Source organism: Lepisosteus platostomus, chromosome 3, assembly GCF_059453375.1.
Source record: "Lepisosteus platostomus isolate fLepPlt1 chromosome 3, fLepPlt1.hap1, whole genome shotgun sequence".
In the NCBI taxonomy this organism is placed as follows: domain Eukaryota; kingdom Metazoa; phylum Chordata; class Actinopteri; order Semionotiformes; family Lepisosteidae; genus Lepisosteus; species Lepisosteus platostomus.
The window spans coordinates 20800420-20822500 of NC_142613.1; the positions used below are offsets into that span (position 1 = coordinate 20800420).

General features: G+C 39.8%; 1 protein-coding gene across 5 annotated transcripts in view; it reads left to right on the forward strand.

The window, feature by feature from the left end:
* ncoa1 (nuclear receptor coactivator 1) overlaps positions 1 to 22081 on the forward strand; it is a 73948-nt gene that overhangs the window by 11009 nt on the left and 40858 nt on the right. For 2 of the 5 annotated variants that reach the window (XM_088624891.1, XM_088624893.1), the window contains exon 2: positions 9801 to 9975. The exons of 1 other annotated variant lie outside the window; for it this stretch is intronic. The gene's annotated coding sequence lies outside the window, so the exon portion shown is untranslated. Of the gene's footprint in view, positions 1 to 9800; positions 9976 to 15708; positions 15945 to 22081 lie in introns of those variants that run through there. 2 more of the 5 variants (XM_088624892.1, XM_088624895.1) reach the window with 2 other exon arrangements.

The window sequence follows — 22081 nt, forward strand, 5'->3', positions numbered from 1 at the left end:
CACTTGTTTTCTTTCAGGACACCCGCAGAACGGTATTTACAGTAGCTCTAGTCTTACACTCATTTACTTGGCAATGTTTATGTGGGAATTCTACAACAGATATAGGTAAGCCTAAAAAAGAGGTGGTCAACTAACTGTTGTTGATAAAATTAGGAGCTGTCATTATCAATAATTGCTTGAAACATTTAAAACAAGTTCCACATTCTCTTTCGCAAGAGGATATTGCTTTTGAGCCCGTTCCAGGCAGTGTATCTGTAGTATATTTTTAATAACAATGCAAAGGTTATTCCATTTATTACAGAGGCACAAGGTTGTAGATTTAAAAACGGTATTCGGGAGCTTTGAGGTGACTTCGTCATCTGGTGATTAAACTTACTGTCAGGATCTAATAGAATGCTTTAAAGGAGCAGTAAACATATCATTAATTTCTGTGAATCTCATCACATTCAATAACTTTAGGTTCATGGTGGCCCAGAGCCTGTTCCGAGAAGCATTGGGGGCCTGGTGGGTACACCATGGACACAATGCCAGTCCTTCGCCGGCTCCTTTCTTTATATTTTGTAAATAAAAGTTCATCATCGAGTAAGGCGCAAAGGTTTACAAGACAGCCAAAAAAAACAAGCAAGTAGCAGGTAGTATAACTAAGGTGTAATCCAACAAGAATGTCAGTGTCTCTTCTAACACTGCAGCTCCTAATTCAGCTTGCAGTGGATGGATTGTTGGTAATAAAACACTAAAATCACAGGGGATCAAAATTGCCTGTTTAAGAATTTTAAAGCATTTCTTGGAATTTGCAGCTACTGAAATTTGGAGGCACTATTTTCCTTAATTCATCTTTGTTAGATTTTTTTTGTAATTAATTATTCAGTCAATAACAGCATAAATATCGCATCATCGCATCGCAGAACATTTTAATTTACAAATATTTAAAAGCAGCATGTTATAGAACTCAAGCTCTGATAAGCAGGACAGAACTGCCTTTTCTAAAACAGTAAGTAAAAAGTGAAAAAATGAATGTCTAACTGCAACATTGAACCCTCCCATCTCACTGAAATGAAATAGAACCAGATCGTCTGTAAATGAAAAATATGTCCTTGTCAGCAGTAGAAATACACAGACGTGCAGCACATTCCTACCAGAATGTACACTGCCTCCATTTCATGAACTGAGATGCACACAGATGTGTATTTAAAAGTAAGATACAGTAAGTAAGGAAATGATCAATGTTATCCTTTATTTCGAGTCAAAGATCTGTAGTTTTTCATTTTTTCCTAAATAGTACTTGTGTGGGTTGAGTTTTCTGTCAAAAAAGAGATGCACTTTAGTTTACATTTCTGTGATGTAAAAACAAATTAGAGGACAGAATTAGATCAATTTTCTAACCGTTTTATCCAGTACAGGTTCAAGGGGGAACAAGTAACAGGAGCAAGATGCACCACGGATGGTACGCCAGTCCATCGTAGGACACACACACAGACAAACATGCACATGCACTCACCAGGGCCAGTTAACCTACCAGTATGTCTTTGGACTGTGAGAGAAAACCCATACTAACACAGGCAAAACGTGCGAACTCTACTTACTGTAGATAGCAAATCAGGTCCAGAATTGAACCCAGGGCCCCAGCGCTGTGAGGCAGCAATGCTAACTACTGCGCCGCCATCTAACCCCCACTTGCAAAGGCAGATTAACTTTACAGATTATTTTAACACTTTAAAGGATGACTTTCACTTTTTGTTATTAACCTTATTCATATGAAGTAGTACAGTAGGGCGTGCAGCCACACCTCAAATAAATGAACACAAGCAATTGTTTTATCAGTTTTTTTCAGCACAAGCAATTTGTTCGTGCAGCAAAATTAGCAGCATGAATATGCAGCTGAATCATTCAAATGTGATCTAACATAATGTACATCATGGGTGTTGACAGTCTTCGGGTATTCAGAAAACTATATTGTAGCCAACTGCTGGAATTTAGAAGTGGGCACACATCTGCTGTATTTTTTTGTTTTTCAGTCACATAGCTTATCCATTTATGCTCATCAGCATAAAACCAATACTTAAAACTTTATCACGCATAACGCTGATATTTAAAACCACTCTTTTGCAAGCCTGTTATTTTGTGCTTAGGCTTCCTTTAAATACTTGCTGTAGATGTTTTCTGTTACCACAACACTACCCACACAAAAGGAGGTTCAGAGCTTCAGCATGACTTCCCTTGACTCTGCATTCAAGTATTCAGTTATCTCTTTTTATTGGACCTTGTGTTGCCTTGATGTCTAGATTTAGCAGACAATATAAAACATGGTCTTTCCCCCTTGATATTTATGATGTTAGTTTACATTCTCCTTGCTTACGTGGGAGGCCATGCGTTTACTTACAGTAAATTTAATTTGCCAAGGCTCTGCGCAGATTTGGATCTGGGCCAGCGTCTTCAGATTCACACAGCACGGACAGCGATTTTAAAAAGGGCTTGAAGAAAGCTGGCTTGTTTGGATTTTTGGTTTTCTTTCCCACCATTTCCAGGTGCCTCTACAGTGAAGTCCTAGGTAATGGGTGTCACATTTCACTTTATCATACCTCTGCTAAATATTTGCAAAGAATCACACTTTATAATTTAGAGATTTCCTAACCCTAATGTCTTTGTAGTTGAGTGAGGGGGATATGGTTACTTCATGAATTCTGTTGCAACAGACAAAACCGTTTCTGGAAAAGATTTTAATAATGACACATTATCCATTTTATTTAATTTGTTGCATCTCCTTAAATACTATAGTGCATACAGTAGGAAATGTACTGGTTTCTCCGCTTTTGTAAAAAATCTATGAATAGCTCACTGGTTAGTATGGCAACCCTGTCGGAAAAGGTATTGTGAGTCTTTACTGGAATTAGAAGAGTGCCCTTTTCTGCATCTGCTGCCAAGGGATTCTGAAGGACAGATGTCTCGGCTCTTTTGATTGGACTGTGGAGAGAGTGCAGAAAACATGCAGCAGTTCCACCTTTTAGGCACAAAACTTGCTGCGCCTTTTTTTTTTGTTGCCTGTTAGAGCAGCTTTTTACAGTTAGGAGAGATGTAAACCTTGTGCTTGTGTAGTATCCTGAAGCAGGTTTTTTTTTTTGTATTTCGGGCTTCATTCTGTATTCAATCATGCTGTGATAACCGGATTCTGTTGGCAAAGCAATACAGTAATTTACTTCCCCCTCCTAGGTAGAAATCTCTTTGAAGTGGTAAAAGCCCTGACACGTAGAGTGAAGTAGGAAATTCAAGTGATAGATTTGTTGTGAGATATGACGTGTATATTCTTGAGTGTATAAAATGCATGTAGATGGCTGTTTTTCCTGTTCTAAACAAGAACAGGAAAATCAACAGTTGGTCAGAAGTTGCAGTTTTGCCATTGTGTTTTTATTATCAACTTTCCATCATTTCGGTAATTGCTGACAGAACCACTCATGATTTTACATGCACGTCCCACACGTTGTGTTGCAGTATTATTGTAATTCAGAAATTTAAAAAAAGAGAATGCATTAACCTAAAGCTAATGAACTGCGAGGCTTTTGTTCAACAGACGTCCACAAGAAACAAACAAATGAAAGACTTTAATAATGTTTTTCTGCTAAAATTAAAACCCTACTGCTGGACCCTACTTTCAAAAGAAACCCTACTTTTCTTTTTGGATTGCCTTTCTGTTCTGGGCTTGCAGTCACTCTGAGGTGCCTTGGAGTTGTTTAATGATTACTTCCTTTTGTAAAGGATATGGTATGTCCCATCATCTCCTCTTACACATTTTGTAATGTATTACTTAGAGTGTTTCCCGGATCTGGTCCTTGAAAACCCAGGTCTTCATGTTTCCAGGTGAACATCTTAGTTTGGCTCATCAAGCTTTTAATTGAACTATCTGCTTGTATTTTTAAAGCTGTTGTAGTTCCTATGCACCACTAAGCACACTTATTACAGGTGTTTTACAGTATCGTTTCCGCCTGTAACTTTTATTTCATCAAGGATCAGAGCCATGTAGAAAGCCATAGAAGAGCAACTATTTTTAAACCAAGTTGAAAATGATTTCTGCTCACTTTATTTCTTGGAAACTTAAAGGAGATTATTTGTTAGACTAAGTCCCGAAAAACCATTAAAAATCAATCAGTTGATTCGATTAATGGTTCAATAAGCTTAATTAAGAGCTTAAAGAAATGTCCTACACTGACAGGCTAAAAGAACCAAACCTTTTCAGTCTTGAACAGAGAAAACTACAAGGGGCTCTGAATAAAGTTGGATCGCAAATTGATTAAAATCAGCTCAGTGGACTTCTTAAGAATCACCGGTGAAGCCTGAACCAGTAGACGCAAGTGGAAACTATGTAGAAATGTGGGTTGTAATGCTGTGGTTGAAGCTATACCCTGGTTTCTGTTCTAGAAACAGCTGGCTGTGATCCTGTGATTAATAAACTTATTAGCTTCTAAATGCTTTGCCTTCATGAGCCAAATGCCTTATGTTCTTGCATTCTGGCTCCGTTGGAATGAAAGCTTGCAGAAACAAGGGTTGGGAAACACTAATTTAGAACAATTAAATATTCCTTTTCAAAATGCTATTGTTCTCTAGTATTTCCTAGCATGGGGATTATGTTTGTTTGTGTCTGTGTGTTCCTTGCAATGGACTGGTATATTCAGAGTATGTCCTGCTTTGTGCCCGTTGCTTGTTAGAATTGACTCCAGTTCCTCTGTGACCCTGTGTTAGATACAAAAAATGGATGGAAGGTGTTTGCTACATAATCCTTGGAACTCTTTGTTTCGGGGCAGATTTTTAAAATCACACCAAACCTCAAAGAAATCAATGCATCCATTGAACTTTAAACCTAATTTGTTCATGGAACTTCATCAAGAAAATTAACAGTTTCTGCATTTTGGAGGCGAAAGAGTAGTCATGTTTTGCAGTACTGTTCAAGTTTTCATATGTCCTAATTTAGGCCCTGGTTCATGGGGCTTGTAGATGGAATTTCTGCTGCTAACAAGTTTTAAATGAAAGAATTAAACAGAAAGACAAGAAATAAACGCAGGAATTATATAGAAGTCAGGAGCAAATCAAGTGTGTATTGGTTTGCTTTAATGGCTGGTGAATCAGCCTGTACAGCTGCAAAGACAAAATTAAATTTGTAACTAAGGTAAATTGCCACGGAAAACAACAGAAATATTTTGTTGTCCAAACATTTGCTTGACAGTTTTGATAAGTGAGAGTGATGGAGTGCAAATGTACAAGGAAAACAGGCCGATTTGTTGCAGTGTTGCACTTTAGAATGAAAAAAAATGAGCACTACACATCTCGAAGTGTCCTACAGTATAGATTCTTATTTTTGATTCCATTTGCTGTATGTTTTGCATGTGGATGTGCATTTTAGATAACCACTGTTATGTGGGAAGCAATGGGTCAGCATTCACATCATGTCTCCCATCAATAGCCAGCATACCTGGGGAAGTTAATGATCCGACTAACAGACTAAGAGAAGCTTCAGGAGAGGTGTCTCGGAGAATCCTAGTCCGAGCCCCAAAGCCACAACAGTAATTCTAATATCTCATGAGAACCTTTACAACAAGCACCTGACAACCATACCAGAAGAGATTGTACCAGTATTGGTTTAGACAACGTAAAACCACATGCAAACTGTAAAAACCCAAGAGAAAACCACTTTGGTACTAAAAAATATGTCTAACGTTTCAGTGTTGTTCCGAAGTCTTTTAGACATTGACATGAAACAAAGCTTGTAATGCTTTGTCTAAAAACAACCAACCTTTGAGCTCATCAGTAGATGGAGTTGCTACTGCTGACAAGAAATTAAATAGAAAGAAATAAGGAACAAATCAAGTGTGTATTGGTTTGCTTTAACAGCTGGTGAATCAGCCTATCCAGGCTATCCAGTTACAAAGGCTCAATTAAATTTGTAACTGAGGTAAATTGCCAGGGGAAAAAAAACCCAACAAAAATGTTTTGTGTCCATTCATGTGCTTAACAGTTTTGATAAGTGAGAGTGATTCAGTACAAAATTACAAGTAAAACAGGCTTTTTTTTGTTGCAGTGCTGTTCTTTCGAATGGAAATAAAATAAGCACTACACATTCCAACGTGTCCTACAGTATAGATTCTTATTTTTGATTCCATTTACTGTATGTTTTGGCGATGGATTTTCGAAAACCACTATTATAGTAGCAGGCTTGTTGCAAATAAAGAATATTTTTTTGTTCACTGCTTTTCATTGTATATTCACAAAAAGTGCACTGAAATGTCAGCGTTTTACGTGTTCTTTGTGATTCTAACTGAGAAGAAGAAACTTTTTGCGATTGTATGCATTCCTACTTTTACAGACCAAAGAGAACATCCATTTGGTTAGGTTTGAAATGGAGCAACCCGAGGTACAGTCTGTTATGCAGGATGTTCTAAAACACAGGATTGTATGTGAAATAATATCTTGGTGCCCCAGATGTTCAGTTATTTTCAAGGCGGTCAACAACCCCTTTCGGTAAGGGCCACTTACCCTTACCGAACAACCGGTAAGGGCCACTAACTTGTTGGTAAGGCCACTTTCGGTAAGACTGTGCTCAAACGGTGCTGTCCAAGGTCCTGGTTCTCGGTTCTTGGAAAGTCTTCTACCTCTTCAAGGAAGCAGGTGAACCGTACATTGATTCAGTGTAAAGTGTTTGGGGAAAAAAAACAAAGAAACAAGCATTTTTCTTGAATTTTCTTGTCAACGACAATGAAGAACTCATTCTGATATTCTGGAAAAAGCAGAAAATGCAGGACAAGCAAAGAAGAAGTGAAGTGCACTCAGCCATATGTCATAAAGATGGAGTGATAAGTGGCTGTTAAGTTAAAAACACGTTTTTCCAATTGGTAAAGAAGCATGATTGGCGTACCGCTGTTTTCGTAGCTCAAAACAGTGTGGTTTTTATTTTTTTTTATCAAATTGCTGTAATGCATAAAACTAGTTATGTTTTATGGCATCCTTTTTACAGAGGCTGCACCACTTCCGACATACTATCTTGCTGTGAAGTTGCTAAAATACTTTAATGAGCCACAAACACTCCATTTGGCATGAAATATCACTAACATGCTGTATGAATTAGGCTTCTGCAAAATAATGTGTTTGCCTTTTTGGGAGCATTATTGCATGGACTCGAATCCTTCTCCAAATGCATTTCTTTCTGTCCATCGTGTTTCCTCAGCATCTGTCATCTCTTGTGTCAGATTACCTATTATTTTTCATTATAAGCACTTTAAAACACTTTGAAATCAAGATTTCGGTGTAGTTTTTCCAGCATTGCATGCTGCATACTCTGTATATTTACTGTGTCCACTTACTGTGGAAGACCGAGTCAAAAGGTCAAGACAGTGACTATGCACGGGAAAGGTTTTCTGTACGCACCTAAGACCTCTGTCTGAGGTGCAAACTAAAGCCTGTGATTCCTCACACCCATTCAACCAGAGAGAAATAAAACAGATTGTAGGATGCCAAATGGCATCTTCCTGTCCTGTTTGTTTGACTTCTGACACTGCCCCTTTCCCTGTATGTTCTTTTGATATGTTAAAGTCTTGCCTACTTTTAATGTATCAAAAAGAAAGTGTAACTTCAGTCCAGTGAGCATGTTTTGAGTGCTAGGGGAAACCCTTTCTCTGTGATGTGCTCCCCTTCAGCTGATTGTATTAAAGATCTCTGTTTGACAATCTCCCAACCTGAGTGAAGACTGAGTTTTTTTCGACATACTATAGTCAGTATTTATATCTATGCTACTTTACTGTGGAGAAGACTACAGGCTGTGTAGACACAACTATCAGTATGCTTTCATGGCACAAGTGTTTGTGGAGCTTAAAGTATTCAGAATATTAGAAGTTAGTATTTATATTTCAAATTATCTGTTTACATCCATTCGAATTTCTCATTCCAAATTTGCATGAAATGAAATATCCATTTAACCTGCTGAGGAAACATGCATTAGATAACAAGAATAGTGGTTTTCCTGTTTGTTTTTGTAATGTTTATTTGTGGTGTTCCTTAAATATTTAACAATTGCTAGCATACTGCTCATATGATGACTTTGGTTCTGCAATTCTCTCCAGTACTGCCTCTGGTACTGTATATCTTTCCATCACCTTTTTTAAAAAGCAAACTACAATAGCTTTTTTTATCTAGTTGTTTTACCACATCCATTTCCTTCACAATTCTCACCAAAGCTGCAGTGTCATCATCAGACCCAAGGCAGTTCATTGCATTGTGCATTGTGGAACCTGTGCATTTAGGTCTCTCGTCTCAGGCTCTTGCTGACTCTGCATTTTATGGCTTCAGCCTCATATCGAGAATAAGAGATTTACATGGCTTTGATTACCTCTGGTATTCTGAAAACAAGTGCTGGGTCCTTTCCTCACTATTTAAAATCTTGAGAGTAAGAAAATTCCCTTTTATTTTCCAAAGAAACTGCATTTATAGAAGGATACTGTATATGTGGAATACTTTTGGGCATGTAATGTACTATGTATTGTCTTGATTAAATTAGATAAGCTCATTATCAGTATTTACACTATATACTTACACTATGTTACAAGCAATGCATCGATACTAGTAGCCTTTCATGAGTAAAAAATAGGCAGTCATTTGACCTTGTATTTAAATTGATAAAATAGTCTGTGATCAAATATAGCACTTGGTGATAGCTTGCCTGATATATACAGTATATATAGTGCTACAGTAGTTAACATTTCATATTTATACATAAGTGCTTAATTTAGAATTTAGAATTTGTATTATATACCCCATTCTTTTTTTTCATAATTATTTCCAGAAACTGTTTTGCAAACCTTCTTCCTCTAACCTGAACAAGGATTAACCAAGGGTTAGGTTATAGGCTAAAAGAACAGACAGGGCTCATTTAAGATTCTCTGGTAAGAAACAACTCAAACTGACCTTAAATGTAAAGCTAGGAAAGGTACGTTTCTTATGTCAAATATGGGGAAGTGAAGTCCCCAATAATACAAAAATGTACTATTTCCTCTGAACGTGGGTGTTTTGTGTCTCTTTGTGTGAGAAATGATGATAAAATGTAGCCTGATCTTGCCAGCTGTCAGTAACCAAGCAAGGTTGGTCTGATCAGTACTGGGATGAGACACCTCCAAGGAAGAAGAGGGGGCTGTAAATTGTGGACCTCAAGGTGGCACCTTTGCCTCTGGTCCAAACCAATGTCCCTCCTGTTACATTAAAGGGAGGCTCTGACTACTTCGTCAGTAAAGATCCCAAGGCAGTGTTTGGTAGACTAGTGGTGTTTACCCCTGTTACCTCAGTTATTAAATTCCACCCCCTGGGGACATGGAGGGAGGGATAGATTGATAAGGGTCTCCTCCCATAGACTGGAGCACTGTGATGAATTGCAGGTGATCCTGATTGTTATGGGACCTTGTGCTTCTTTTCTTTATTGTCCCAGATGGAAATGTGCTTTGCAAGCAGCTAAAGGACTTACACAATGCCTAATATTTTTAACATGACCCAAATATGCTAGTGCTTTGCATGACATATACAGTTAATTGTAGTCTGGGCTTGCCTGTAATGTTCTTGATGTTGATGGAGACCAGTTAGCCTCAGATCTTATTCACCTGCTTCATATTTCCTAATAGATTTATCACATGTGTAGAGAAGAGCACATTAAAGCACTGTGATTTTTTTAATGAATACCCCATTCATTCCACCTACGTAGAATTTCTCTCTGGGCAGGAAAATCTTAATTTCTGTTTAATTTAACCCTTCCCATCTGTTATTTCTGTCCCTATTAGGTGCTGCACCTCTTCAGACCCCTCCTGCCCTTCCCCCTCTCAGCGGGACAGTGCTGCCTGACAGGGAGGACATGGTGCCTTAGCTGAGCTCCCCCAACCGCCCCCCTCCTCCTCCATCTGCAAAGAAGACCACAGCAGCGGCCCCACATGTGTGTCTTTCTGGACTCCTGTTCTAGTGAGTAATGCCAGTATGGCTCTCTGAAGGGTATGTAAAACAGGGCAGCACGACTTCAGTCCTGGATTGCCAGCACATTTTCGTTCCAGCTGACTTTTTAACTCCCCAGTTCAAGTACCTTTTGGCCTAACTGGACCAATTGATGCCTTTCCCCAAATTTTTAGGCACTGGACTTAAAAAAAAAAGAGACCTACCTAGGTTCTGTGGGTTTGCCGCCCAACCAGGACTGGAATCGTGCATGCGCGGGTGTAGAGCTTTGACCTTCTTCACCCGTCCCAGACAAAATCCATAGAACAGACCATATACAGTGCCTTGCGAAAGTATTCGGCCCCCTTGAACTTTTCAACCTTTTGCCACATTTGAGGCTTCAAACATAAAGATATAAATTTTTTATTTTATGTGAAGAATCACCAACAAGTGGGACACAATTGTGAAGTGGAACGAAATCTATTGGATTTTTGAAACTTTTTTAACTAATAAAAAAATGAAAAGTGGGGCGTGCAAAATTATTCGGCCCCTTTACTTTCAGTGCAGCAAACTCACTCCAGAAGTTCAGCGAGGATCTCTGAATGATCCAATGTTGTCCTAAATGACTGATGCTGATAAATAGAATCCACCTGTGTGTAATCAAGTCTCTGTATAAATGCACCTGCTCTGTGATAGTCTCAAGGTTCTGTTGAAAGCGCAGAGAGCATCATGAAGACCAAGGAACACACCAGGCAGGTCCGTAATACTGTTGTGGAGAAGTTTAAAGCCGGATTTGGATACAAAAAGATTTCCCAAGCTTCAAACATCCCAAGGAGCACTGTGCAAGCGATCATCTTGAAATGGAAGGAGTATCAGACCACTGCAAATCTACCAAGACCTGGCCGTCCCTCTAAACTTTCAGCTCAGACAAGGAGAAGACTGATCAGAGATGCAGCCAAGAGGCCCATGATCACTCTGGATGAACTGCAGAGAACTACAGCTGAGGTGGGAGAGTCTGTCCATAGGACAACAATCAGTCTTACACTGCACAAATCTGGCCTTTATGGAAGAGTGGCAAGAAGAAAGCCATTTCTCAAAGATATCCATAAAAAGTCTCGTCTAAAGTTTGCCACAAGCCACCTGGGAGACACCCCAAACATGTGGAAGAAGGTGCTCTGGTCAGATGAAACCAAAATCGAACTTTTTGGCCACAATGCAAAACGATATGTTTGGCGTAAAAGCAACACAGCTCATCACCCTCAACACACCATCCCCACTGTCAAACATGGTGGTGGCAGCATCATGGTTTGGGCCTGCTTTTCTTCAGCAGGGACAGGGAAGATGGTTAAAATTGAGGGGAAGATGGATGCAGCCAAATACAGGACCATTCTGGATGAAAACCTGTTGGAGTCTGCAAAAGACCTGAAACTGGGACGGAGATTTATCTTCCAACAAGACAATGATCCCAAACATACAGCAAAATCTACAAAGGAATGGTTCACAAATAAACGTATCCAGGTGTTTGAATGGCCAAGTCAAAGTCCAGACCTGAATCCAATCGAGAATCTGTGGAAAGAGCTGAAAACTGCTGTTCACAAACGCTCTCCATCCAACCTCTCTGAGCTCGAGCTGTTTTGCAAGGAAGAATGGGCAAGAATTTCAGTCTCTCGATGTGCAAAACTGATAGAGACATACCCCAAGCGACTTGCAGCTGTAATCGCAGCAAAAGGTGGCTCTACAAAGTATTAACACAAGGGGGCCGAATAATTTTGCACGCCCCACTTTTGATTTTTTTATTAGTTAAAAAAGTTTCAAAACTCCAATAGATTTCGTTCCACTTAACAATTGTGTCCCACTTGTTGGTGATTCTTCACATAAAATAAAAAATTTATATCTTTATGTTTGAAGCCTGAAATGTGGCAAAAGGTTGAAAAGTTCAAGGGGGCCGAATACTTTCGCAAGGCACTGTACACGTCTCGGCTCCCACGGAGAAATCGACCTCCGCGTTTTCTTGTGAGCCGTGATGTAGAGAAGCCTGTTTATCTCTGTCTGTCTGTGGACAAGTAGGAGTGTCATATGAGCTCCACCCGAACAACAGGTATCCTGTTCTGCAGGTTGTGTTTACCAAAGTGGTTGAAATTTTCGTACTGTAGAAAGGACTTGCTACGTAAAAAATAATCTCTGCAGTTTGGTTCAAAGGCCAGAAATTATTTGCGATCTTAGTGCTGGCAAAAACACTTACTTTCATGGGTGGGGTCTGAAAATAACGAATTGCTGTAATGTGGCTATAATGCCCGTCTCACATAGATGTTATTACCATCTGGGCTTAGCCATATTAATATTTCTTGAGCTTCTGTAAATAAAAGATTTGTGTCAGTGAATTTCTTTCAGTTCCTGAGATGAAAGGATTTGCCATTAAAGATTGACATCAGCAAGCATCCCACAGGAAAATGAAGTATCTTTCTAATCCAAAAAACATGTTTTTTTGGGGGGGATTCTGGGGCATAAGATGGCATCTTTTTTTATCTAAAATATTTATTAAAGACCACTGTGGTTATTGACATTTTACACATCACAGCTGTCAGTAAAAACAGAACCAGCTAATTCAAAGAACCCAACTCCAAATGTACACAGATGCACTATTTTTATTTTCAAAGTATATATATATATTTTGGAGCTTAAAGATTAGCTGTCTTTTGGTAATAAAAAAACCTTGGCTGTTTCCATGGAAACTACTTGTCACGAGGAGAAATCTAATCTTACATGCATTGAATATCTACCTGATAATGAATCCGCTGTATTTAGCTGGATACAGAAACAAGAAAATTGTTTGATAAATGGCATTGTAGATTTGTGTACACTCTTTAAGCAAAGGGAGTATGACTTACCCAGTTTGGAATCTGTTCATTTATTCTGTCATATTCCCGATAGATTTCATGCAGAGAAACAATCTGCACATTCATTAAAAAAAAAAAAACAGGATAACTTTAAAAATGAGAGGATAAACCCATTTTATTCCCCAGAGATTTGGTCTGATCCATGAGTTCTCCATTCCCAGCCTCCTAGGCAACATGAGGCTTTAGAAAGCTACTCTAAGGGAGTATGGTTTCATGCTACAGCACATGGGGATACATTACTCAAATTAATTTAGCCTTTTGAAAGGCTTTTAGTCTAATTTTAAATTGAGCCAGTCCATTTTGCTCAGGCAATGATTATAATGTTTGGGCTAAGGTATCTCAACGGGGTTAACTGCTGGAGACCACTGAGTTTTTTCTCTAGCTCACAAGTACCCACTTCGTTTTGCACTCGGTGACATTTGGCGCATTCAAGTGTTTTAGCAGTTCATGTAAATTTCTTTCAGATTTCAAATTCTGTGCGTGGCAGAGGGCGTTTTTTAAACAAGGTGGATAGGGGCATGAAGTGCAACCTCATTAAATGATATGGGGTGTGGGGTAATACTCAGTACTGTGACACTCTCAGGGTTGTTGATAAATGCAATCTGAAAGAGGTCCAGACATGGGGCGACAGAGGTTATATGGACTAAATGAATGTGTTCCTCACAATCCTAAACTGTGTGACACAGCCAAATAGTTCCCTTTGGGGGGTGGTGGAGCATTTGCTCCTGGATCTTTGGTCTGAATTCTGTACCTGTCTTTATCTAGGGATTAAAGCTTGCTGAGTTTCAGCATGATTTTTTCAGTCCAGTGATGTCAGCTTTGAAGCAGGATCATACAGGTAGTAAGAATAAGGGAGCGAAGCTCAGGTTAGAGCACAAGTGCTGCCGTTCCAGAATGCCTTTGCCTATGTGCTCCTGCTTATTGAAGGCCCGAACTAGTTCAGTTGCTCCACAGGTTTGACTCTACCATCCCATTGATTAAGCTGTGCTTCTTTAATGTCAGTGTGCGATGAGCTCTCTCACTTGTTTCTTTGTCCTCTTTGTATTCAATAGGTGCTACTTGGTAAGAAGTGTGTATCCCTTGTACAGTACAGTATATTTGAGAAAAGCACATCTTTTCAGCCAAAAGATTTTCTATGTTTTTTATAAGCAGATCGAAAGTGTTTTCTGACACCTGTCGCCTGTCAATATCACTTTTAGTTCTAATTTAGGGGCAACCTCAAACACTGCATCTGTTCCAGGCTGGAGGAGTATTGAAAGCTGAGCAGAATTCTGGCAGGAAAGGGGATTTAGGATAAACACTTGAAAAGGCAAACCATGAATGTTGGGGTTTATGTCCGAGAACGTACAGTGTACATTCTAAAAGGCGATGATGAACTTTTACAATGTCACAGAATGCGTTTAGAATACAATGTCATAAAAAGGACATTGATGCCTCAGAGAAGGTTCTGAAAAAGGCAGTGCAACTGATTTCTGGGCTGAAAGGCATAAGCTGTGTGACCTGTGGTTGAAAATAGCGCAGACTTTTGTTGAAGTATAGTTAATGCGGTGGAATGGTTACAAGTTTGAGTTATTAAATTTGATACACATGGCTTGCTCAAGAGGAGACGGTGATTACAGTGCAGTGGTTAGCATTCCTGCCTCTCAGCACTGGGGCCCTGGGTTCAGTTCCTGGGGTGCTATCTGTGTGGAGTTTGTATGTTCACCCTGTATTCCCTTGGATTTCCTCCGGGTGCTCTGGTTTCCAGACTGGGAGTTTAAGTACTGTAGTTTCTGGGTAAATTGAACATAGTGTGAGTGTGTGTATTTGTGTCTGTATGTGCCCGGTGATGGACTGTCATCCCTTCCAGGGTTTCCTGCTTTGTGCCCATTGCTTGCTGGGATAGACCCCGTCTTCGCCATGACCCTGTACTGGATTAAGCGTTTAGAAAATGGATTGATGGCTTGTTCATTAATGAGTGAGACACTATGTTAGGATCACAAGCTTCAAGTCAGCACTTATTCTGGACTTCATATCTTCCTATGCTAATTGACTTGTTTCAGGGTCAAGTTAGATCCTCTGGTCACTTACAGTAGCTGCTTGCCACCAAAAGAGTTAGATGAGCCAAATGGCTTCCTTTTCTTTGTAACGTTTCTAATGTTTTCTTATCAGTGTTGTGAAAAAAAGCTCAGCGTTGAAGGAAGAGACTGTGCCTATGGTTATTCTGCTGGGTGGAAGGCTATCATACAACAACTGTCAGTCTCCCCAGACTAAAGGACTCAAGTGAAGATTGTTGGTTTAGAAAAGGGCATGTTTCGAAGTGCTTCAGGGTCCCTAGTTGTGATGAAAGGTGTTATACATTAACACAACATGCAGGAATTTGTTAAACATGGCTTAGTCAGTTGCTTCAGTGAAAACTGTTCTGTTTTGATGCAGGAAATCAATTAAAGTTAAAACAATTAAATGATAATCCAGCATGTAACTGTGTAGACGAATGGGAAGGCTTTCTGTTTGCTATACAGAGTTAATAGTTATATAGGCCTGCATTGTGTTTTCTCCCCCATTCTGTGTTGCTGGAGTGAAGAGGTCTAGTCAGCAACAGTGACTGAGCAGCTTCTCACGGAACACACCATTACAATCAGGAAAAGGGGTGAAAGTATACAGGGTGCCTTGGAGTTTGCCAGAAAAGCAGCCTATCATTTTATAATTGTCCTGAAACTTTTAGTGATTGTTTTTGTGCTTGTTTTCTGCAAACTCCACGCTGCGAGTGACTGCATTGTTGTGCGGGTATTGGAGAGGAGTGTGTAAACAGCTGTCTCCTCGCCCCCCTCTCCTTTTTGCCAGGCTGCCGAGTTGGTCTGGCCTCCCTTCCTCAGTGACTTAACATTGCTTTTCTGCCTGTGAGGAGATTAGAATAGCTGAGCGCCACACGAGGAAGACCACAAGAGTGTGTGATGGAGAGAAAGCAGTCGAGGCTTGCCCCCCGAGCTCATGCTAGCAAAGGGACTGGTGATCTCTCCCGTCCCCTCTGCACATGGACAGCAGCGTGAGCCCAAAGGCACCTGTGTTTTTCTGGACCTCGTCTGCATTACAGGCTAATGCTGTCCTGGAGCAGGTGTATGTACTGTACGTGTGCTTTCTTTTCAGCTTTATATATTAAGAGGCAATCTCTGTTTGAGTAGCAGTTCTTATTGCGTGTGCGCGAGTTCTTCTTTATCATGGTGTGCTAGTATAAGACGCCATCTGTGTGGGCTGTCTGTGTGTAGCTGTGAAACTGATACTGGTGTTGGCTGAGAGGCTCTGCTTTAAGTTGTGCAGTTCTGGGTTGGTATATGTGTAGTAGGTGGGGCAATGTTGAAAGTGAATATGTGTGATTTTTTTAAAGAAGGAGTTAAATGCTGCAAAATGCCATTTTTGCATATGAGTGACAGAGAAGCACACTGCACAGGTGCTTGTGTACGCATCAGCCGCAGTACATGTGGTTATGAGTTTCATGTTGCTGAGGCGACCTCAGCTTTTTGGCCACCTAAATTACCATGAATCTGAAAATGAAGGAAGGGGTGGCCTTTTTTAAGTTTTCAGCTTTCGACTGTGGTTGCTGGTACACGTCTGCGTGAGAAGAAGATTCAACACAACACATGAGACTGTGAAATCTGAACCTTTCTGGGACAGGATAAACAAATTGCATTGTGGTAGAGTTCGGCTACGCATTTCCTTTGATGTCTGTATAACTGTAACAGTGAGAACCATGCGCATGAATCATGTGTGAAATTCAGGAGGGGATTCGGGGATCAGTACCGTCTCCAGAATCCGATTTCATTATCCTGCTGTTGCAATTGATCACAGCCTACGTTTTTAGGTTTTTCAGGAAATGTACACAACATGATACTGCATACTCTTGAGAAAATGAGAGGCAATTTGGTCTAGAGATTATGGATTGGCAGGCTGTGTGATGTAGTGGTAAGAACTGAAGGATTGGCAGAGAAAGCTGTTTCACCTGATAGACAGGAAGATCGTGTGCACCTTTGGTTGGGGAACATCATGCTACAATTCTCATGCAAATGCTTTCTTCTGTACAGATGTAGAGTGCGATTTTCACTAAATGGCTTCATTTTAAGTGGTCAGTGGGAGTTTGTGTCAAATTGTAAACAGTTTCGTAGTGTAACAAAAAAAACCAAAACAAGCAGGTTGTCTTATCTGAATACGGGTTCACTTGCCAGTCAGGAAGCAGTAGGCCTACCTGTTTGGCCAGAAACAAAGTTGTTGTGTGTAGTATTTTCTCCCCTTTGAAGCTAGGGTAGCATTATAAAAAAACAAACAGTTTCGTTCTACCCCTCAAAGATTCCAAGATACCTTGCGTCAAGCAATGAGGAATCCTCACACACTACTATCATCCAGTTATTGTAGCTCCACAGGACAGGTTTGCTGTGCAGCAGAACTGCGCCCACTGCGTGGAGGAAACTATAGCACAGTAACTTGCTGTGGGTCAAACTTTATCTTAGTTCTCACATGACCGTTCTTTTCACCTGTTGCGCTTCACACGTATATCAGGAATGTTTCACACTGAGTAGTTAGCAGTTATGTTGTTAAGGTTAATGTTACTATCGTGTGGCCGCAGACACAGATCGTTGAAAAATTAGATGCTATGATAGGACATTTTAAGTATATTTAAAGTGTACCTTTGTACTGTGTATAGCATAAAAATGTGTTAAAATCTTTATTCAGTGAGTCTGTGACCTGTAAGGTCTTTAGGGTTACAGTATCACCTTATTATATATATTTTCCCTCGAGAATCCTGATTAGGCTACTTGCTCATTGAAAGATTGGCACTCTCCACAGAGTCATAAAGTGCTTTTTGGTTTTTGCTCTCACATTGGAAGAAGGAAGATCTGTTTAAGCCAAGTCTGCCTCAGCTGCTGGTTTTGCTGGAGTTTTCATCATTCAGTTGTAGCAACCAGTTACCCTGAGGTTTCCAAGCAAAACCAGCATTCCAGTGCAAGAATATTAAAACTGTTGACTTTGCATTGACTGTGTTGCTTAGCACCAGATTAGCACCAGAGGGATTAATTGACTGTCTGCTTTGTAAATGGAAAACAGTTAAAAGTTCTTAAATTGTCCCTTTTGGGATTGAGATTGTGGTGGACTTTGTGGCGCAGGAACACTTTCAGCAGTCTTGCGTAGTGTAAGTCGTGGAGGTCTGGTTTACCTGCATGGTTTCGAGGTTGCTCCAGAGCAGCAGCCAACTGCCAACTGGCCCAATCAAGACCAAAACCTGCCGCCGTAACTGGCTTAGACCCCAGGTGGAAAGAACCCCTCCCCAGCCACACTGGCCCTGCAAGAACCAAGGTTGGACATCCTTGACTTCACAGTCAGTCACAAAGATAGCCTCAGTCCTGTCTGGCGAGTGTCGTCCTCGATTCTGGCCTTTGGCTTTACCAAATTCATCCATCGGTTTTCTAACCACTTTATCCACTCCAGGGGTGCAGAGGAGCCAGAGCCTATCCCAGCAACCATTGGGTGCAAGGCAGTGCATCACAGAGCACACAGAGACACACACATACTCACACCAGGGCCAATTTTTCCAGAAGAAAGTTAACCAACCAGTATGTCTTTGGTCAGTGGGAGGAAACCGGAGCACCCAGAGAAAACCCATGAGAACCTGGGGAGAACATACAAACTCCACATAGTTAACACCTCAGGAATTGAACCCGGGGCCGAGTGCTACAAGGCAGTCATGCTATCCAGTGTGCCACCGTGTCACTCTTAGCTTTACTGAATTTTACTTCTCAATAAATAGGATTTAAAAAAAAAGTTTTCTATTTCCTGTTAATATTTTGAGTTTTATTTCTAATGCACCAGCGGCCTGCTCAGTCCCCTGTGCCGTGACGACTATGTAAGAATTGTTTTTTTGTGGTGGCTTTAGTAAAAAAGCCACCCCCATAAGCTTTTGCTCACAATCTGTTTTAGTTTAGGCATAAAATGTTTGTTTTCTTGATTCTTTTCAAGGTTAGTCATTATGGCTTTGCGGAATACAGCTGGTTGTGGATAGCCTCTTAAGTCCCTCTTGTTGACAAACAGATTAAATTCAAAGAGGGTTATGCTTTTAAATTTCCCGATAAGGTGTTGGTGTGTCTACCATCTTTAAATTCTTTTAAATTGCCCCGCAATAACTGGGTATCATGTTGGTCTGGTTTCACAAAGTTTTGATATTACAAAATTAATAATAGATCATAGCAGCCATTGGTTGGGAAATTGGGGAGGCAGTTTACTAATTATACATATGTTGTTACACAGCGGAAAACCAGGGACTGAGGTGGACAGGTTTTGCAGACACCTGCATAACATGTGTATAACTCCTGATACGGAACGGCAAAAAACCACCAAAGCACCTAAGTGCTGTAAAGCAGTAACCCCCAAACAAAAGCACAACAGTGTTTTACACCCAAACGGACGCTGTGTGCAACATAACATATGTGTCCTACATACTGTATGTCAGTTGCATGTTTGAGGAGCAACTGACTGTATAACTGTTAGTTTTCTTACACAACAAAACTGCTTAACTGAAATACTGTACTGGGCTCAAAATTTAATTTTAATTTATTCAATTAGCAGTTTAAATAGCATTTAGTATAATTTATTTATGTGTTTCTTTTCTTCAGAAACAAATGCATACTGTACATACAGAAGTGTGATATAGGCTGTCTGTTATCATGCTAATGTTAACTTATTGTAAGTGCTTAAATAAGCTTTAAAGGTACCTAATGTGTATTATTAAATACAGCATGATGTGTCGTTAATTAAACCTGCTTACATTGGTTGGTATAAGTTAGTATAGTTAGTATGGTTGGAGTAAATCAGTTTTCAGCGTTTTGTTTTTAGTTGTTAAAAAACCTTAAAATATGATTTAACTTAAGTAACTTCATTTGACTAGCTAAGATTTTTTTCTGGACCAAAACTCAGTAAACCTGCTGAACAAGCCCATTTAGTACCAAAATAGAACTCATATCTCTGGAATAGACGTTCATGTTTTAGCTTTTTTTAAAATGAGGCTAACCTCAATTCATTTATTTCTTTTCCATCCCTAGAAATGTTGAAACCCGTGAAAGCAAACAAATGTATATTTGGCGAGCTGTTATTTAGATTAATTGCATAATCCATAACTGGACTAACCACAAAAATTCAAAGGGGTATTTGAGCTACAATACAATAGGTGTAGGTAAAACAAATAGCCCTGTAAGTGCAAATATGAAAAGAAAATAAGCGTTCGATTTAAGCAACTGGTTGCAATCTTCTAGACAAAATGGAAGTAGGGTGATACACTTGAAACAGTGTTATAGTGTTATAAGGTGAGGTAGCATATAAAGTAACTAATGTGTGTCATGCTTATGTGCAATTCTGAGCATTTTGCCAAGGCAGTAGCAGGCTTCAGCACTGTACTTTATACCTCATATCAGTATAAAGTGTACAGTAACATGTACAGTAACATGCACAATGTCTGATGGGTGTGTTTTTTAAGAATCTTCTGTGCTGCCGTTCTTACCCTGGGGCAGTGGGAATGAAGTGTTCTCTTGTGTATATTTAATAAGCTTGTTGCCTTGAAATATTTTGTCTGTCTTTGTGGTTTTGATGTGTCTATTTCAGTGGATCATTATGTTTTTTTGCAGAACGGATGAGCAGCAGTGCTTGTTAACCATTTACCATTGGAAACGAAGAATCACAACCTTAAGCTGCAGGGTGCTTTGTAATCCCAGGGAAATTTTCTGGGTCTTCAAAAGACCATTGGAAGTATTGGAAAGATGAGCCTGTTTCATATGTGGTGTATGAAAACATTTTGTTAAGCTTAGTTTGGAGAAGCTCATAGCCGTATTTGACAGTGTTTTGGTAAACAAGAAGCAATCCTTTTGTGGCAGTGTTGTTGTGCTGTTCAGAAAAAAAAGCTATTGAAAATAAACCAAATTAATAATAATAACATCACTTTATTAACCCTTTACAATTTCTTGCATTAGGAATTATCTTTTCGCATACTCCAGCTTGCTCTCCATGAGACACACAGACAGTGAGAGAGCCTGGGGTCAGAGTGCAGGGTCTGCCATTGTACGGCAACCCTGGAGCAGTTGGAGTTAAGGGCCTTACTCAGGAGCCCAACGGAGTAGGATTCTTCTGCCGGCTGCGGGATTTGAACCGGCAACCTTCCAGCCACAGGCACAGATCCTTAGCCACAGAAACACCACTACACCCGATATTAATATTAGTATTAAATATAGTAATATTTAGTATATAAGGAAAATTACTCCCTCTGTATGCATATTTCCCATATTCAGCCATCCATTTTCTAGCCACTTCATCCAATTTTGGATTTGATCGATAGATACTTTATTAATCTCGCTTGTGAGGGAAATTTCAGTGCAACAGCAGGTTGTGGGGCAGCCGGAGCCTATCCCAGCAAGCAACAGTCCCAGGGCAAGATACACCTGCCTGTATGGATACATTGGATGTTCAAGATACATTGTAGGGCCACACTCGTGCCAAGAGCCAGTTTTCCCAGAAGCCAATTAAACTATCAATATGTCTTTGGACTGTGGGAGAAAAACCTGTGCGAACACAGGGTGAACATGCAAACTCCACACAGATAGCACCCTGGAATCAATCTCAGGGCCCCAGCACTGTGAGGCACCAGTGCTAACCACTACACCACCATGTTGCTCCCCCTATAACAATGACTGTTGTTGTGGGTCATTGTATATGTGCATATCAGCTGTACATTTTGTTGTCTATTTGATATTTTCATTATTAGGCGTTTAGCAATTTTCATATTTTTTTCACCAAGTCTTAACATCTGCAAATCATTTTTAGAAGAGGTATGTGCAAAACAAATGCAGAGAGCATTGCATTCATTGTTTATGTAACTAGGCATCATCTCTTATGTTGCATGCTTTCTTGTTTTAAATCACTAACTCTGAATATTTAATATTTCATTATACAGTAACATTTTCATCTGCTATCAAACTTGAACCAAGTTTAATATTTAAATGAGAATGCAGCTGAAAAAACGACACAAACAGCTGCTTTTGATATCTTACCTACGTATAGTTTAGAAAGCCTTGATCTTAAAATGGCTATAACTCAATAAAGTATGACATTTATAAATCAATTTATTATGAGGGGAACTGTGAATATAGTTAAACACAGCATCATAACAACATATACAATTTTCCTTTCCTTCCTTTCCATGCCTGATGAGTAAAGTGCTATGTTAGAGTCAG